Below are 19,338 nucleotides of genomic sequence, written 5' to 3'. Positions count from 1 at the left end.
CGATGATTATTAATCTCGACTCTTCTATCAGCAGCTGATAATAATATTATGTGAAAAAGGGATTTATGTATTTAAAACAACAAAATTATTTACATATGTATTAAATGTGACACATCAGACACTTGAACTCAATGACTTGCATCACGATTGTTTATTGATTTTCGACATGGATTATCCATCGCTTTGTGAATGTCTGGGAAAATAAATTATTAATTGGGAAATAGTTTTGCCGTCGACACTGACTTGTTCGAATTGTCATAAACAATATTGGCTACGGCCAAATCCGTTTTATTTAAATACCAATACTTCATAACTTCTCAACCATGTAAATCGGACGGTTCACTGGGCCACTGCGCTACTTTACTGTTATTTGATGTATACCCAGTCAGATAGTGAATAGCCCAGTCAGGAGACTCAATACCACTGTGCGTTATGAATATCGGATTTAAACCCGGCAGTGGCAATTCCGTACTTCAAAATGAAAGTAGTTCAATTTAAGAGACGGTGTATACGATATGTTATCGTACTTGGAATACTTTGTTTTATATTGACATTTTACGCATTTCACTGCACAGAAACTACAGCAAAGGCAGATGGCCTTCATTATCAAATACAGAAGTTACAACATGAGATCTACGCGATGCATTTCCCACTGGACAAGGGTCAGGCGGGTGTCGGCGTCTCTAGAGACGGCTGGCTGCAATCGAGACTTCGCCAAATCCAGGGCACTTCGGGTTCGGAGGGACGGGCCTTAACGACGCCGCCCGGGGGTCAGACCCACGTGGACGTGTTCGTTGTTGAGGAGCACCACGAAGGTAAATTCATTATATGTACATGATTGTGTAACGAGCTTTTTACTTACTGATATGCATTATTAGGCCGTGTATTTTGCGTTTCTGTGTCAAGTTTGTGAACTAGTGGCCATCAGTACATAATCTACACATATTAAGAAAGTCTTAAACTCACACTTAAAAAATCTTTGCATGGAGGTAAACCCTAATAAATTATATGCTTTTTAAACGCTGTAAAGGGTGTCGATTTCTTTATTTCTATAACCACAATGATCTCCAATCATGTGACTTAACAACAGACCTTTTTGATTTATTTATTTCATGTGTTTTACGCGGATACATGTATGCTGTTCAAGTTGATCATATAATCTAAACTGAGAGCTATCCCCCATCATTATCTTCCTGTATGTCACTCAAACTACTACAGTGTTTACTCCTGGTACTTCCTTGTTCACGGCTTACACACTATTTCGCAATTTCTACTCTTGTGTAAATGCCTGTATCGACAGATACAGGCGCGTAGGAAGCTCAGGCTCGTTGGGGTTGTGAACGTGGTGGGCTAGAGGACTTTCCCCTCCTGACGACTTTTGAATGTCGATATAATACTCTGCTTTTCTTGCAATTTTATTTAAATAAATGAATTAAAGCCACATAAATACGCAAAATCAGCGAATATTTTGTAATGTTCATCCATAAAAAATCAGTGTTCCTTATAGCAATAGCGAAAATTTGATGTGATATGGTAAAATAGAATTTACGAGATACAAATTGCTCGTTTTTATTTTTTGTGATACAATATTATATTCTATGTGAATTTCCCGCGACTATATCCGAAAATCTATGAGCGAACGCGAGATTGGCTTCGGGCAATCTCGCATCTAGCGTTGAAATGTTGACTATTGCTATAAGGAACACTGATTTTTTTATGCGTGAACTTTATTTGTCGAAATAGTGTACGAAATATTATTTGCTTTTGAGTGGTTATGGGCTTTTTAGTTACAAAGTTTGATAATTGTTTTCAATGTTTAAATGTGTGATGCATTTTTAAGTGGAATAACCATGTGGTGATGAATGCGTGCTCTTTCTTGGCAATTTTCATCGCAAATTTTCATACAAGACAGAAATAATAGTCTTCAGTCTGATCATAGTCGAGCTTAATAAATGAGGTCGGCTCTTGTAAAACCGGGATTTATGTTGCCTGTGCGGTCCGCACAGAATAATCAGGGTCAACACTGTCCCCGTTTTATGGTTTTTTTCGTTTAAATTATGTTGTTTTTTTCTTAGCGAAAATCCAGTTCAGACGGAAAGTGTCGTCCCTGATTACTAGCCTTTGCGATGTATCCGACAATTCGGTAGGACCCATTAAGGAGAGAATAAATGACACATTTTAACGCCTTTCCTTTGCAATATTATGTTTAATATTGGGCAAGCATGTCATGTTTGTTGTTTTGATAAAGCATGTTTTATCATGTAAAGAGTAAAAACATAAACGCCGTTATTGCCACTTGTTTCAGTTACACTTAGCCTCTGTACATTTTCCTATTGTACCGGCGGATGGATCAAGATTGCGGCCCCATGTCTACTGTAGCCGCGATCCCAATCTGATAGCATCTGCGAGCCTTATTATCTTAACAGATCAGTGAATCAAAGTAATACATATTTTAGAAAAATAAAACTATAGAAGCCGCGATGAGGCCTCTATTCCTACGCGCCTGAAATGTTTGTTTACATGCCATAATTGATTTTCAAGGACGGCGTCAAAGTCTCATGCGCAAATTTTATTCCGGTACAGTGTCCGAATCGATCGTTCTGTGAGAAATCTGTTTGAACCATGTTCTTTTCTGCCTTATTTTGCTAATCAGCTGAGCGTCTGCTCAACCATTTTAATACGTTATCCATGTATATTTAATGCTCTGAAAATTCTGTTTATTATAATTCTTAGTTAACATGAAATATTCGCACAATTTAGCACACAAAAACAAGTACAACAACCAAAGGTTATAGTGACGGTCAATATGTTACTCGCACTATTAACCACGTCGAATTCGACCCTCGCCGACCGACAGCCTTAGGCTTACAGCGCTCAGCCACTAAATGGTTATCAGTCACTAAATGGTTATTGCCTAGTTTGAGACTCGATTTGTATTGTATTTTTTTACACAACATTTCATTTATGTAAATTCTATTTTATTACGTGCCAACGTAAGGATTGATCAATACCAATTCCGCACCATAAAGTTAATCGCGTGTATACCGATACTGATTGAAACACAGACACAGCATCAATTTGAGTGGATTTCGTTACCGTTATTGCTTTTATACATACACTAAAATAGAAACGGTATTTTCTAAGAAATATTTATTGTTCATATTATTCGTGAAAAATAACTAATAAAACAGACACGAGTTACATTGAAGAAAACGAGAAAATACGCAACGTAATGGATATGTGAAGCTCGAACCCGTGACATTCGGTTTAGGAGCCCTTCATTACACCACAAACTGGTTTGAAGCTCGAACCCGTGACATTCGGTTTAGGAGCCCTTCATTACACCACAAACTGGTTTGCCGCATATTATGTTCGGCCGTGACGCAGGGAAAAGTTATATTAGAGTCCATGTTTTTGCTCGTTTTGGGGTTAAATTTAATAAGAGTCAGTCTATACCTGTCGCATAATATATTATGCTCAAACATGTCGAACCTTACTGCAAAGGCACGGAGTCACATGTCGAGGAAATTTGATGTTTGTTTACCAGATGACAGTATGCATACAATTAAGAAATAATAAATCACGGTTTTCATCAAGCAAATAAACCGGATTTAATTTCACTTTAATTTATCTTGATCTTATCAATGTCATGCTTCATATAAACGTCAAATGAATGCAAATTTACTTTCAAACCAATGATTTAGACAAATTAATCGTTTGATTTTCTAGGCAAAGATGCTATACATAATACCGTATTCAAACCCTTTCTTCACTTATAAGTGTTCACATACATTTTAAAAACACTTGTAAGGTAGACAACAGCTACTTCTCCAATATTTGTTATTTCAATACCAACATTTTTTTGGTTATGAGAAGCAGGTCATTTTATCTTACCTGATGCAAGCTAGCTTCTTCCGTTCCAACACCAAATTCCTGCGTGCGAATATACTGCGATAATGGAAAACTGTTCCTGTCAAGAATTAAGCCACCATTCCATAAGAATCGGATGATACCCTTCTTCTGTTGGACGTTTCCAATTAAGTGGGAATTATTTGTAAACATAAGACATGAAAATGCTATTATTCTATTACCTTTGACATCCACATCATCCGTCGCGTGTCGTGTTCATGTCTTACGAAGGCATTTGTGTCTTTTATTGAATGTTGGTCTTATAATTGCCAAGCGGTGACGCACACGAGAACAACGCGGACCTAGCAACACGAAAAAGTTAACAAACACCAAGTTTATTAAACAATAAACCCAGAAGGCCAAAAGCCCAAGTGGACAAAGTAAGCATTCAGTGTTTACAAAGTAAGTAGTTTATGATTAAACAAAGTAATAATACATTTCACAGCAACAATACATACATGTATTTTTATGCAGTTGAACTGTCCGTCAGTCAGTGTGTCTGTCCGCCCGTCCGAGAAAAACTTTAACATTGGCCATAACTTTTTAAATATTGAAGATAGCACCTTGATATTTGGCATGCATGTGTATCTCATGGAGCTGCACATTTTGAGTGTTAAAATTTCAAGGTTTACATCATCCTTCAAGGTCTAGGGTAAAAAAAACAAAGTCAAGGGAAGTAATAAGCTTTAAATGGACATAGTTATCTGACCTGCCCACGTATATATTTTTGTTAAATAAATCAAAGCGGCGCAGTAGGCGGCATTGTGTTTCTGACAAACACATCTCTTGTTAAATACTTAGTTATTATATGTACAACTATCGATAGTATATATGTAATTAAATATGTTTAATGACTTCAAATTTTAACATAATTAATTAAATACCAATGAGTCGCGTTCTGAAAAAAACAGGGCTTAATGCATGTGCGTAAAGTGTCGTCCCAGATTAGCCTGTGCAGTCTGCACAGGCTAATCAGGGACGACACTTTCCGCTTTTATGGTATTTTTAGTTTCAATGAAGTCCCTCCTTGCCGAAAATCACGTTTAGGTGGAAAGTGTCGTCCCTGATTAGCCTGTGCGGACTGCACAGGCTAATATGGAACGACACTTTACGCACATGCATTATGCCCATTTTGTTTTTCAGAACAAGACACAAATGATCTCGCGTCTATCGCCCACAACATCAATACTATGATCAATTAACAATGTATACACACTCAGAACACCCACAATATAACAGACTATACCAAGTTCATACTGTTTTAATCGGTTTTGCATCATCCAACGCATGCATGCGCGCTATCCTGTCGCGATCCAAAAATTATCCCATTATTTGAAAGCTAAATCACCCCAGGAAACCCGATGCCTGGTGAGCAGCGTAATACCAATCGAGCAGCGCTGCGTATTTACGCTTGCACAAACATAGGGTAAGTAAATTGGAAAAATTAAAAATGTTCAAAGTCCAATTTGAAACAACTGTGATTTCACATTGTTAACAAAGGTATTGGCCTACATGTAGAAAAAATCCTGACAAATTTTCTTAAAAAAAATAGCGAAATGTGGCTCCCTGAAGATAAGATCGGGCAAAATGGGTCATGTTCAGGCATTTAGGGGGAAAATACTGCTTTAATTTGCAAGCCCTTACAATAATTAAAGGATTTATACAAACTTACACATGTCTGCCATAACCTCTCAGCAGGGTTTCTCCAGAAAACTATTTCTTGTGGAGAAATTTGCGTTTTTAATGACCATGTAAGGAAAACATGAATACCAAATGGAGAAGACCAGGAAACCTTATGCGAGCAGCGATTTTATTAATCCTTTTCGTGACAAAAATAATTTCCAGCCATTTTGTTGCAATTGCTTTGCTTTGTAGAGACCTATAGTAAGTGCATGTGGGCACATATGCCTACAAATGTACTTTTAATACCTTATATATTATCAATAGTGCCTTTTTAACATGCTCTAGTTTTATTTCTTTTTGCCAACACTATTTGGGAAAATAAAAAAAAATAATTGACTGCTTTGTCACATAAATTAATTTGTTAGGTACATAGAATGATGTTTTAAGAAGTGTATTTGGGGGTTGTATGTATAATATACAATTGTGGCGTCTTCTGAGACTTTTGGTACTAATTCTGCAAGCGTCATAATGAGAAAAACTCATTTGAAATGACATCGCTTAACTTCCGCTTAATTTTGTTTAGATTGCCTAATGTTTTCTGTGATTTTATTGTTTCGCGTATTTAAGTAATATAAAAATCGGCACAGACTGGCCATGGAAGGAATTGTCTATCAAACAAATAATTGATTTTGACCTTTTTATTTCAATGAGCTGACTTGTTACTCGTCTTTAAATGAATTTGGCCACGGCGAGTTTATAGACACAAACAAGACCTCAACACATGTTGATACCGATTTTAGCTTGATGCTATTAATATTAGTTGGATTTAACTTGTCTGTGAGCAAGGTAAGTGTTATTCTTTTAATCAACTTTACTTTTTATGGTTAAATGTACAAAATAATTACAAAAAAAACAACATATTTTCAAACGAAAACGAAAGTAAAATTGGCTACTACAGGGACCTATACAAACAAATATCTTTTGTATAGGTCCCTGGCTACCATGGCCTTTCGAAGTGATATTTTGTTTAAAGCTTAATTTAACACATGAAGTTCGTCACTGTTTTCTTATTGTTGAATGAGAAAATCAATTTGGTATTAATGCATATTTTTTTAGATATTTCATTCCTAAATTTGTCTATAATAAAATTACATTTTTGTTTTGGAGAAATTATCTATCTGGAAATTCACCTACACTCATTGTCTGTCGCTGCATTAGTGAAATGTGATATTTTATGTAGCCAATAGATAAAGTATTATAATGAATTTTATTTGCTATATTTTATGTTGCCAATGGATAAAGTATTATAATTAATTTAATTTGCTTAACTTTATGACTATTGATTACATCTTATTTTTGTTCAAGCACAAAATAACATCAGACAAGCCAGCTGGAAGATTAAAAGCCAGACCGGGTCTCTGTGCAGAAGATCATGAAGATGTCAAGGAATACATGACCTTCTTGAGAAAAAGTTTGATAAGTTATTCATACCACACCACCAGCAAACACTAAGCATCTCTGCTCAATGCCTGTGATGTATTAGACGAAGAAATGGAACACTGCGCAAAAGCAACTATTCCTGTCTATCCCACTTGCAGATGTAACAATCCAAGTTGCCAACCAATATGGGACTACTAAAAGCTCATTTTACCGCTAGTTGCTGTAACAAATTAACAATCATGAGCAGTCTTTGATATTGTGCAATGACAATGATAGATTTTACAGTAACTATAGCACTCATGTTGATACAATGTTTTTGAATGTAGAAAACATTTTACCTATACTCACTTTATTATGCACTTTTAATAATTTATATTCCATTCCACAATAGCGGCTTAAAATAAGTGCATGTATTTATTTATTTTTAAATGGTAACCATGTTAACCACAAATTTTTCAGCATTGTAATGTAACTAACTCTGTAATAGAACAGAACAGAATAGTTTATTCTTGACTTAAGCATGCGAAGCTCATCGTCATTAACATACATATACATAACATTATGCGTTGAAGTAAACACAAAAACACACATCATTATAAAGAATAAATAATATTAATAAACACGAAATAAACATTTTCGTGAACATATTTCGTGAGAATGGTACATGAATGGGTTTAATACACAGTGGTCACACAATGTTATGCATATAGGTTTACAAATATATGTATAATTACATATTTCTGACCTTATTTTTTTGTAAAAATATATTTCTTTTAACACTACATATATATAACATTTCATGTAATATATTTATGATTCCTGAATGTTGTGTTGTTTGATAAATTTTATGATAATAATTTGTGAAATTGACCTTTGACCTAATGGCCAAATAATGTAGTGTGATAATGTAGAACTCATTGAGGTCAGGTGTATTTACATAGGAAATCGTTAGATTGTAGATGGAAGCATTTTTGTTCTGGCGCCAACATTAAGTTTTCTATAAGAGGTTGAAGTGACATTGATATTTGACCTTGTGATCAGTCACTGGATTTGACCTGTACAACTCATAGAGATGGAAGCACCTCCATTATACAGTCAATGATAAAGTTTTCTATAAAAGATCAAATTGACCTTTGACCTAGTGACCTAAAACAGCGCGTGACATGTGAAAGTCATCAAGGTGCATCTACACGTGAAATTTGAAGGCTGTATGTGGAAGCAATTTAATTCTGGAGCCTATGCTACAGTTTTCTATAAGAGATCACAGTGACCTTGACCTTTGACCTAGTGACCTATAAAGCTCATGAGGGTGCATCAATATATGACGTTTGAATGTTGTATGTTCATTTGTTCAAAAGTTACTTCATGAAAATAAATCGGGACGGACAGACCAGGGGCGTAGATAATGGGGGGGCAGGGGGGGCGGCCGCCCCCCAATATTTCAGCTAGTCATCGTTATATAAATAAACGTAAAATCCCCCAAAAATTGCCGCCCCAAAACCAGTATTTTTGTAATCACGCGCCGTCAGTGCAGAAGCCATGTGTCCCCTCTCCGTCTGCTCTGAGGTTGCCAATAGTGATGTGTCAATATCCCTTGTTAGGTGTCATAAACTAGGGGCCGGGGTAAATGTCATTGCGTTAATTGTTTCATTGTTCTTTTCCGTGATTGCACTGTCGGTGTTTTGATTAGGGACAGGCGGTTCTTTTAATTTTAATTGATCGCTTTAATTCAAAGGTAACTGCCACTTTAAACAATTTTGAGTAAATATACGCGTGAAAAACAGTAATTAGTTTGAAAATATTTTTGTTCTCTAAGTACATCAGTAAACTCTGATTGATGAATTTTATGTTGTAATTAGAGTTTTTGGAAAGAAAATAACATTTATATCAACATGAAAGTTCCCCCAAAACGCACCATATTAATTGTAATTAATTTTTTTTCTGAACCACGGGAGAGGACAACCCTCTCAAACGAACCTCTTTATGTTCCCAGTACAGAAATTGGACCGCCCCCCCAATGTTGGGAGGTTATCTACGCCCCTGCAGACGGACAAAAAATCGGAACGGACCTGACGTACTGGGACAGGGACGGATGGGACAAACTGATTACTATATTGCCCCCAAACAGAGTTTGTGGGGGTATGATAATGTGTGTGTGTGGGGGGGGGGGGGGGGCAACAATAGCATTGTGATACATTGTAATTTTAGCACAAACTGGCAAACGAGTTAGTAATTAAGATAAAACTATCAGCTTTACATATCTATTAAATGATGTTGGATGAAATGCAAAGAATATAATAGACTGTATTATAAAGCATTAAAAGTACATTTGTAGACATATGTGCCCACATACACTTACAATAGGTCTCTACAAAGCAAAGAAATTGCAACAAAATGGCTGGAAAAAAATTTTTTGTCACGAAAAAAGAATTATAAGGTCGCTGCTCGCATTAGGTTTCCTGGTCTTCTCTATTGGTATCCATGTTTTCCCATCATGGTCATTAAAAACGCAAATTTCTTCACAAGAAATAGTTGAGAAACCCTGCTGAGAGGTTATGGCAGGCATGTGTAAGTTTGTATAAATCTTTTCATTATTGTAAGGGCTTGCATATTAAAGCAGTAGTTCTCCCCTAAATGCCTGAACATGGCCCATTTTTCCCGATCTTCTACTTCAGGGAGCCACATTTCCTTAATTTTTTTAAAGAAAATTTGTCAGGATTATTTCTACATGTAGGCCAATACCTTTGTTATCAATGTTAATTCACAGTTGTTTCAAATTGGACTTTGAACATTTTTTATTTTTCCAATTTACTTACCCTATGAAAGTTCATGCGTAAATACGCAGCGCTGCTCGATTGGTATTACGCTGCTCACCAGGCATCGGGTTTCCTGGGGTGTAAATGCAAGCGTTCCTCTTTCCATGGGGCATTCATCGGTGTTGCAGCACCATCGCATACTGAGCCATAATATGTTTGGACACATTAATGGGTGGGGTGGGGAAGGTGATACCCGAGCCTTTATTTAATAGCAAATCCTTCTATTCTCCGAACTACTGCATCCGCGCCAATGTATGGCGATCATGTTGGTGCATTGTTTTAATTGTTTTCTTCAAAAAAAACAACAGTATCATTTTTTTTTGATTCCTTATTGAACGGAGTTAATTTTAAACAATTAGCAGACATTGTAGTCTATCCCTAGCAAGTTGTTTTCAACTGCTCCTCGTGATTCCTGATGAAAAATAGCATTATATACACAGACTTTTATAGCAAAAATACCATAATCATAGTTCTGAAATACTGTTGCATTTAATTAACTGATGTCAAATGTGGTAGAAACAAGATGGTAATACTTTTTAGTGATAAACATAATTGTGTACATGGTTACCGTAAATGCCTTATTTCAATTATGTTTGTTTTTTCTCAATAATTGCATGTGTCATAAGAATCTGTGATTACAATCAGTACTGACGCTGGTATTCGTGAAATGTTCCATTAAAATAATCACCATGACTACAGTGAATTTACTGTTAATGGAATTTATATGTTTTGGCATGGCAAAGAAATACATACATAAATAGAATATTCGATTTGTTGATTGGAAATATAGTTTAGAATCTCTCACACAAAAGACCGTTACTATTGATGACGTAGAAAGTGAAACAATAATCCTCAAATCGTTCAAAGTTATGTTTCTGTGCAGATTATTTACGTCCGCTATTAAAGTCATTTCCTCATTTCGTGCCTATTCGATTACCATCGTTTGTTGTTTACCAAATCGCACAATCGACTGATAGCGTGAACGATTCCCTTGTTCTCCTAACAGGTCCGCTGGCACCAGTAATTATCTGCGATGGAATAACGTTGTTTTTTTTTTCGAAGACGACCACATACGACCGGATGCAATTTTCTTAATCTTCCTTAAGGAAATTTATTCATGAACAACATAATCATGTAAAAATTACTTGATTTATTATGGCAATACATTTTGTTATCATTTATTGAGACAATACTGTTTGACACTACTAACAGAGTATGGTTTTAAAGTTATTAAACCGATCACAATCAAATAAGTAACATTAATGCGAGTAAGACTGCCTCAAGCAATCAAGGAAAAATGACTTGATGAGCGCATGAAATAATATAGGTCATGCATGAACAATACGGCGTTTTATTTTGTGTAAAAATGCCTAAAGATTTGATATTTATTTTGCATTTTATATGAAATACACGTACTGCATTTCACGGCCGCTCTGTATAGACATATGTAGAGACGTGAACACTTGCATTTCAGTTACGTAAGGTAAATGGAAACTCAGTAATGGGTTTTCCGAACACATGATAGGAGCGTAAACAATGATAAGTGACGACCGCTAATGAACCATCAGACTAAAACAAGTGAACGAACGCACATTGTAAATTATTTAACATAAAACGTTTGTTTAAAATATTATTTCAAACATTTTTGAATGATAACGCAGCATTCCACCCACTTAACGGTGGTTTTACTGGCGTTCAATACTTATATATGGATCGTTAGCGACGGATTTTAATTAACTTGTAAGTCCGTAGTTCAGCGCATTTCCATCAGCGTGAATCATTTGAAATTAACCAAGTTTGAAACAAGAAAGACACTCAACCGTTAAAGAGTTGACAACTGCATCCTAATGAATGCCATGCACATTTATTTATTTTTTATCTCTCTCTTTGAGAAGTGTCCCTGATTAATGTCACGCATCAAATTAAACTGAACAAGATGGTGCGTGAAATCAATGCTAATGTACACGGTAAAAGCCATTAAACATTAAAACATTAAAAGTTAATGTGAATAAGTTTTTGTCCAAAATTATGTCAATGTCAAAATGTTCAGGTGACGTGAGTATGCTGAGAGTTCAATGGAAATATTAAAGCTTTTAAGTAAATACATGCAGTTTGATAGACGCACGGTCAGTTTGGGTGTGCGGTATTCAATAACTTCGACCTGCTTAATAAGTCTTAAGTCTTAGTCCAAAATAGGTCAATGTCACGTTCATAATGAAGTGGCGGTAATGTGGATAAGCTGAACGTGTTCATTTATAACCACCATGCCAATGTCAATGTCAAAATGAAGTCATGTGATGTGGATGCGTTAATTTTGTTCGTTAACATCATCCATGCAATTAGCAATGCCATGTAAGATGCATTATTGATATTCGACCGAGAGCTTCATCTAAGGTTTACTAAATAGTTTGACCTTCTAAAATATGTCAATATCAAAATAAGCCAAGGAAGATCTGGGTGTGTTGATGTGTATTCACAGACAACATCTACTCAAAGCTTTGAAGGAAGCAGTGATTGTGTTGTACAAAATGTCGTATGGACTTATGGAACAATGATTGACCGGACAGGCAAATCGCTTTCTACTTCCCGCATCGGTAGATGCCGGGCTAATATCAACTTAGTTAACACTTAATTGCGTTTTTTTTAGTGCTTCCGTACTGGTTTGATGCAGCGACCAAGGGAGTCATACCTCAGACTGGGAACACGCTGGTAAACATCCTAAGATTCTTTTGTCGATTAGGTCGATACGCTTTCAGCTAAACTCGATTTGTCTGGATGTGAGCGTACACATTTCAGTTCTAAATTTGTTTTTGTTTTTCTTTTGTTTAATTTTAATTCAAGGTTACACACAAGAATACAGATTGATTAATCATACAGTACGTTTGGACAACAAAAATTCAAAGGTGTGTGTCCAAAAACCAGCCCTCATTGGAGCTCGTAACCATGACTTCCAGAACAAAAGTTAACTACGCCTGATTAAGCAAATGCCATGACATAAACGGCTATTATTGTTATGATTTATATTATTGATAAAAACAACATGTTTTTTGTCGGGTGTTTTTTTAGAGTAAGGGTTTCACTTATATATATAATTATATATTTTAATTTGGGATACTTTTTCCACATTTGACTTGAAAATCTGTGTAATGTCCACTTCATATTTTTCTGCCGTTTACCCCACCTCAGGTTCACATTGACGGTCACAGCGACACGGCGCCTGTTCTAAATATGCCCGGATATCCGTTCTTCAAGTGGCCCACCAAGGATCAACTCAAATACCTCATGCAAACCAACGACGGATTCATACAGGTATCTCACACCGTGTGATTAAGGATTTGTTTGCTGATTAACTATATAAAAACTTTAAAGGTAACCGCTCGACTTCATGACATAATTTGGATTTTAAGGTTTACATACGACACTATTGTAACCGATAACTTGGAGTATCGTAGAATAAAATGTACATATAGTATTACGTCTTTCGGTCAATTATGTATACAGACCTAAAGGCACGAAAACAATTAACAGATGATTCGTTAAGCCATTCGCGCACGCGTGCGACGCTCGTGAATGGCTTTGTGCATAGAGAATACTATGCAACTTGCCAAGTGTCATTATGTACTGGAATTTATTAGAGGTTGTTAGGATTTTGTTGACAAAATAGTAAGGTTAAATAATAATACAAATAATATAAAAAATGATCATAGAGTAACAAGACAAAATATCGATATATGCCTCGATTCAAATGTATTTAACATTTGAAATGTTACACATTCAGGTAGAACATAGGTTTTGTTCAAACTTAGATTCTTGTTTTCTTAGTAAAATACCAAACACTAAGATGGTTGTCATTTTCAACTTACAAAATGTGTACTCGCACTTCAAGCATGATGTAGCACTTATAACTGCGGATATTGTTAATTTTAATCTATAAAAAAATTTCCTTACTCTTTACTTACTGGCATATACAAGTGAAACTGATGCTATACTTATCATCGTTTTCAATGGATAGCAAACTTTTTTAACATTATGTTTAATTTCGGTTAGTTTTGTTTGCTTGCATGATAAGTTGAAAATCTACACGCGACATACACGGTTCATGTGTTCATCGCTATCTTTCTGTTCCATTTAAAACAGTTCATGTAATCAGGCAATCCGTTGTGGATAGACATTTTTTTATCAACTAAAAATGAACGGCCTGTTCATCAAAAAAATTCCCCCTTAACTTTATTTTGTAAATGTCCGTCGAAAAATAACAGTGCACCACATGTATATGATTTAAGCCCCTTAAGTCTGGCACTGACTGCTGTTCTAAATCCCTAATTTGTCCAATTTGAACACTTGTTTAAAGGATCACGTTAGTCGAGTTCAGTACATTCTTCATTATTAAATAAATCTACCTTACAATCACACTGGTTTCATTCAGCCATATATTCCAACACATTTATTCCTCTGTATTATAATGATCTCTCCTTAACAAATAAATACGTCATGGTTTAATGAAACTGAGTTTCAAAATGGCTACCACTCGCGTCCTTGAACTGAATGAATGATGCAAATCCAGTGACGTAATGTCAGCAGGCAAGCGCGTGCAGATTAACGATTTGTTTTGCATTCAGTTAAAAATCAATAGAAATGCTGATTTGGAATAATTACTTAAGGTAATTATTCTTATACGATACATTGATTAAAAATGTATTAATTAAATCAAATTAAATCAATACATTTTAATCAATGTACTATCTACTTATAAATGCATATATGGATCTATATTGAACTTTAAAGGGGCGGTCAACCAGATTGCTATATATAACGAAAAAGGGAAACGTTCTAAAATACCGTCATTAAATGTTTTATATTGATAAATTTAAACATTGGATCTAAAAATCTCCAGTAAAAAAACAAGAGTAGTTAAAAAAAAAGTAACCCTCAACAGGGCTCGAACCACTGACCCTTGGAGTTCTAGAGTAAAAAAGTAAAAAGACTCCTAGTATTTTATACTTGATATAAGCAATCCTCGTAGTTTCACAAAATATAACGACAACAACAGAACACACCAAATTACCTGGTAGACATACTCAGTAAAATTTTAGTAACAAATATACTGAAAATATGAAAACTTAATAACATTTTTCAAGTAATGTAATATGACAATCGTGATATTTTAATCAATATAAACTAATAATTGTAAAAAATACGGTATTTTAAAACTTTTCTTTTCTTCGTGATAAAAAGCAATCTTGTTGACCGCCCCTTTAAGAACAAATGAATGAGGATGTTGATAGATCTATATTTTAACGAGTTAAATTGTGCATTTGACCTTTAACCGAAATTGAGAGGCCAAAACAGATGTCCGTTATGGTCAAGAAGTAGGCATGTTAACCATGGTACTAGTAAAGCACACGTTGACATGAACCTTATAGATTCCTTCCATAATATCATTTAGCTGTAATATAAAGTTACCACTATTTCCGAGTATTTGTTTATACTCTACCCAAATCGTGGTATATTTCTACCTCAGGCGGCAGCGATGGCGGGCTTTCTAAACCGCGTGATCTGGGTGTGGCCTGACTGGGACATCGAGAACCACGAGGACTACTACAACATGTTCACCATGAGTCTCGGCTGGATCCACGCCAAGACCGACAACTGGCTGGTCCGTCTCGTCAAGTCCCCGGACAAGGTCTTCTGCATGTGCTTCAAAAACGGCACCAATCTCGAATGCATGTCTTTCGTCAACTTGGAGACGGGCGAAGAAGTGAGAGAAACCGGATACTCTGTGCCGACAGAAGAGTGCATCGTGCGGAAGCTTTTGATTATGGAGGAGTTGCATCAGTTTACCGCGATAAAGTACTTCAACAACAGCGACTGGGCCACCGGGCGAGAGAGCGTTCTTCTAGATATTGACGAGGACTTTTACGGATGTACCTACGTCGTAGATCCCATCTTGAAAACTAATGTTACGCTAGATAAGTTGTGGTTTTTAAATGACATAATCACGCCCGTCTTTTGTCCGGTCGATGCGGCGCAGGAGAAGGCCATGGACAAATTTCTAACGGAGTTAGTTGAGAATGTGATGAACAAAAAACATTGCGAAACAGACGCACTGAAAACGTCTACCAGATGCTTGGGGATAACTCAACTAAATCTCAAAGCCGTTTACGCTGATACACTGAGATTATTAATATTATCAAAAGCCATATCGATTTGTAGTCGCGTTAAAACAACGGATCACGTTGTTCCGCAACTGGTCGCGTATTTAAGCTCGATGACAATCGAGCAGCTTGGTGCTCTTCATTTCATAGGGTTCTGTGCCAACACGTCTCCAAGGACGTACCTGGACTACCGTGAGTTCCGGGTCTGCTCGGGCGCCAATACTCCGGAACAGAGCGCAGTCATAGTCCACGCCACTGACGAAAAGGAAGTAAGGCGCCGCACGATCTTCCTCAAGCATATGTTGAAAAATGTTATGAAGAGGAAACCGGGGCTTATCACCGTTAGCCAGGTCAGTGAGGGACGGTTACACTCCACGCGAGCTGTTTGAACAGATCGAGGAGTCCGTGCTAAGGACTCTGAACGCGACCAGTGACCGGCCGCTAAGAGTACATTACGACAGCGAATTGTTGGGCGGGAAAGGAGGCTGGCCAAGAGCTCATACCGTCTGAAGCCACAGTAATGGGGAATGTAACGACAATAAATAATGATCTGACATGATCGGACTGATGAAACTCAATGGAATCAAATAAAAACCCAATGGACAAACAAAAAGGCATGGCGTATTAAGTCCATATTTGGAAAGAGATAGTTCAAGAACAGAACTAGAAGGGGCGCAGCCTAATTGACCCTTCCAATTCAAGACTAAGTTATTTTTTGAAAAATAACGACTCGTTAATTTGTATGGCGCTTTGCTTGCATGGTTATTCACCTATTTATTAACATGTCATATATTTGGATATTAATATGTCATCATGGTTAATTGCCTCAAAATGCTGGTATTTTCTAACGAAAACACTATATAGAAGTAAAGCCTTTGTGACAGTAATTTGATAATGTATGAACGGTGTATTAATTTACAGCCGATAACGTTATTTAAATGTTTGAGTTTCATTTCCATTCCATACGAACTCACTGTTTTTCACGTTCATATCTATAAACACGGTGCAATTTAGTTTTCCATTTTTTTGTATATTACACTAACGTACATCGTTATTGTATCCTAGAATTGTAAAAAGTATTTTTATCTTGTATTTACACCAAGAGCCATTCTATTATTCGATATCAGCTGGCCGATTGGTGTTATTAAGAATAACGGATAACGATACGTGAACTTTTCTTTGTAATAAGATTCGATTGAATAAAATGTACATTTGACTATAACCACATAATAGCAGCATTTCCAAAGTTACAAATCTACTAAAACATAGTAATTTAATGAACACTTGGTCATCAATTATACGTGTGCAGTTATCACTTAAGTTATTACTTAATAAGCAAAATTAAGCGTAATCGTCTTGAGGTTATACAGAAATCACAGTTCAGTATTATGAATGTTGTTAAGCATAGAAACAAACAAGGCTCATATTGGTCATTCGAGCACTCGTATCTGTTCCATACTCAATACAAGGCCAAAATAACTGAAATTGAATAATTAACATGCTAAAAAGTATTTTTGAAAACATATTGTTTTGAGACTAACATAAAGCCATGTATAACTTTGCCAATAATTGTGATGTTCATCAGTACCAAAGTACCCTGCATCTACAAATGATGTATAATGACAAGTGTAACATTGTGTGTTTAAGTGAAACGCTGTGTGTTCAGTGTGTGGTCTGAGAATATGTACATGTTTGTTATGTGTATGTTAACGTTGTTGATGAAATGCTTGTAACCAATTGTTACAAACGTTGTTACTAACTTTTTATCAAGATTTTTTATTTTATAAATAAACACAGCTTTTTCAATCGTTACATTTTATGTGTTATAAATTAAGGCGCCATGGAAACCTTTTGCTCTCAGGCAAAAGTTTGCTATATTAGAAAGCTTAAGTTCATTCAGAGTTTTATTATAAAACTTCATATGGTCATTGTCATTCCTTGATATGGTCGTGGTCATTGTCATTCCTTGATATGGTCGTGGTCATTGTCATTCCTTGATATGGTCGTGGTCATTGTCATTCCTTGATATGGTCGTGGTCATTGTCATTCCTTGATATGGTCGTGGTCATTGTCATTTCTTGATATGGCCGTGGTCATTGTCATTTCTTGATATGGTCGTGGTCATTGTCATTCCTTGATATGGTCATGGTCGTTGTCAGTCCTTGATATGGTCGTGGTCATTGTCATTCCTTGATATGGTCGAGGTCATTGTCATTCCTTGATATGGTCGTGGTCATTGTCATTCCTTGATATGGTCGTGGTCACTGTCAGTGCTTGATATGGTCGTGGTCATTGTCATTCCTTGATATGGTCGTGTTTATTGTCTATGCTTGATATGGTCGTTTTTATTGTCAGCGATTGATGTTGTCGTGTTTATCGGTAGTACTTGATGTGGTATTGGTCATTGTCTGTGCTTGATATGGTCATTTTAGTGTTTATTGTCAGTGCTTGATATGGTCGCTTCATTGTCAGAGCTTGATATAGTCGTGCTTCTGGTCTGTTCTTGACATGGTCGTGTTTATTGTCAGTGCTTGTTGTGGTTGTGTTCATTGTAAGTGCTTGATATGGTTTAGTTCATTGTCAGTGCTTGATATGGTCGTGGTCATTGTCAGTGCTTGATATGGTCGTGGTCATTGTCATTCCTTGATATGGTCGTTGTCATTGTCATTCCTTGATATGGTCGTGGTCATTGTCATTCCTTGATATGGTCGTAGGTCACTGTCAGTGCGTGATATGGTCGTGGTCATTGTCATTCCTTGATATGGTCGTGTTTATTGTCTATGCTTGATATGGTCGTGTTTATTGTCAGCGTTTGATGTCGTCGTGTTTCTCGGTAGTACTTGATGTGGTATTGGTCATTGTTAGTGCTTGATATGGTCATTTAAGTGTTAATTGTCAGTGCTTGATATGGTCGTCTTCATTGTCAGAGCTTGATATAGTCGTGCTTCTGGTCTGTTCTTGACATGGTCGTGTTTATTGTCAGTGCTTGATGTGGTTGTGTTCATTGTAAGTGCTCGATATGGTTGTGTTCATTGTCAGTGCTTGATATGGTCGTGGTCATTGTCAGTGCTTGATATGGTTGTGGTCATTGTCCGTGCTTGATATGGTCGTTGTCATTGTCAGTTCAGGTTATGTTCGTGATCATTGTCAGTACGTGTTATGGTCGTGGTCATTGTCAGTACGTGTTATGGTCGTGGTCAATTTCGGTGTTTGATATGGTCGTGGTCATTGTAAGTGCTTGATACGGTCATGGTCATTGTCTGTGCTTGATATGATCGTGTTCACTGTGAATTCTTGATATGGTCGTGTTTATTGTCAGTGCTTAATATGGTCGTGATCATTGTCAGTGCATGGTACGGCCGTGGTTATTGTCAGTGCTTGATATGTTCGTGGTC

General features: G+C 36.4%; 1 protein-coding gene and 1 pseudogene across 1 annotated transcript in view; one reads left to right on the top strand and one right to left on the bottom strand.

Annotated features, from left to right (window-relative positions):
• The window catches only part of LOC127866264 (peptidoglycan-recognition protein SC2-like), a 41,013-nt gene that overhangs the window by 3,909 nt on the left and 17,766 nt on the right, over positions 1-19,338 (bottom strand). The window lies entirely within an intron of this gene.
• LOC127866261 (uncharacterized) lies at positions 197-17,751 on the top strand (annotated as a pseudogene).

The sequence above is a fragment of the Dreissena polymorpha genome, chromosome 2, assembly GCF_020536995.1.
Source record: "Dreissena polymorpha isolate Duluth1 chromosome 2, UMN_Dpol_1.0, whole genome shotgun sequence".
NCBI classification, from domain to species: Eukaryota; Metazoa; Mollusca; class Bivalvia; order Myida; family Dreissenidae; genus Dreissena; species Dreissena polymorpha.
The sequence above is the reverse complement of the archived record's forward strand: the minus strand, read 5'-3'. Positions and strand labels throughout refer to the sequence as shown.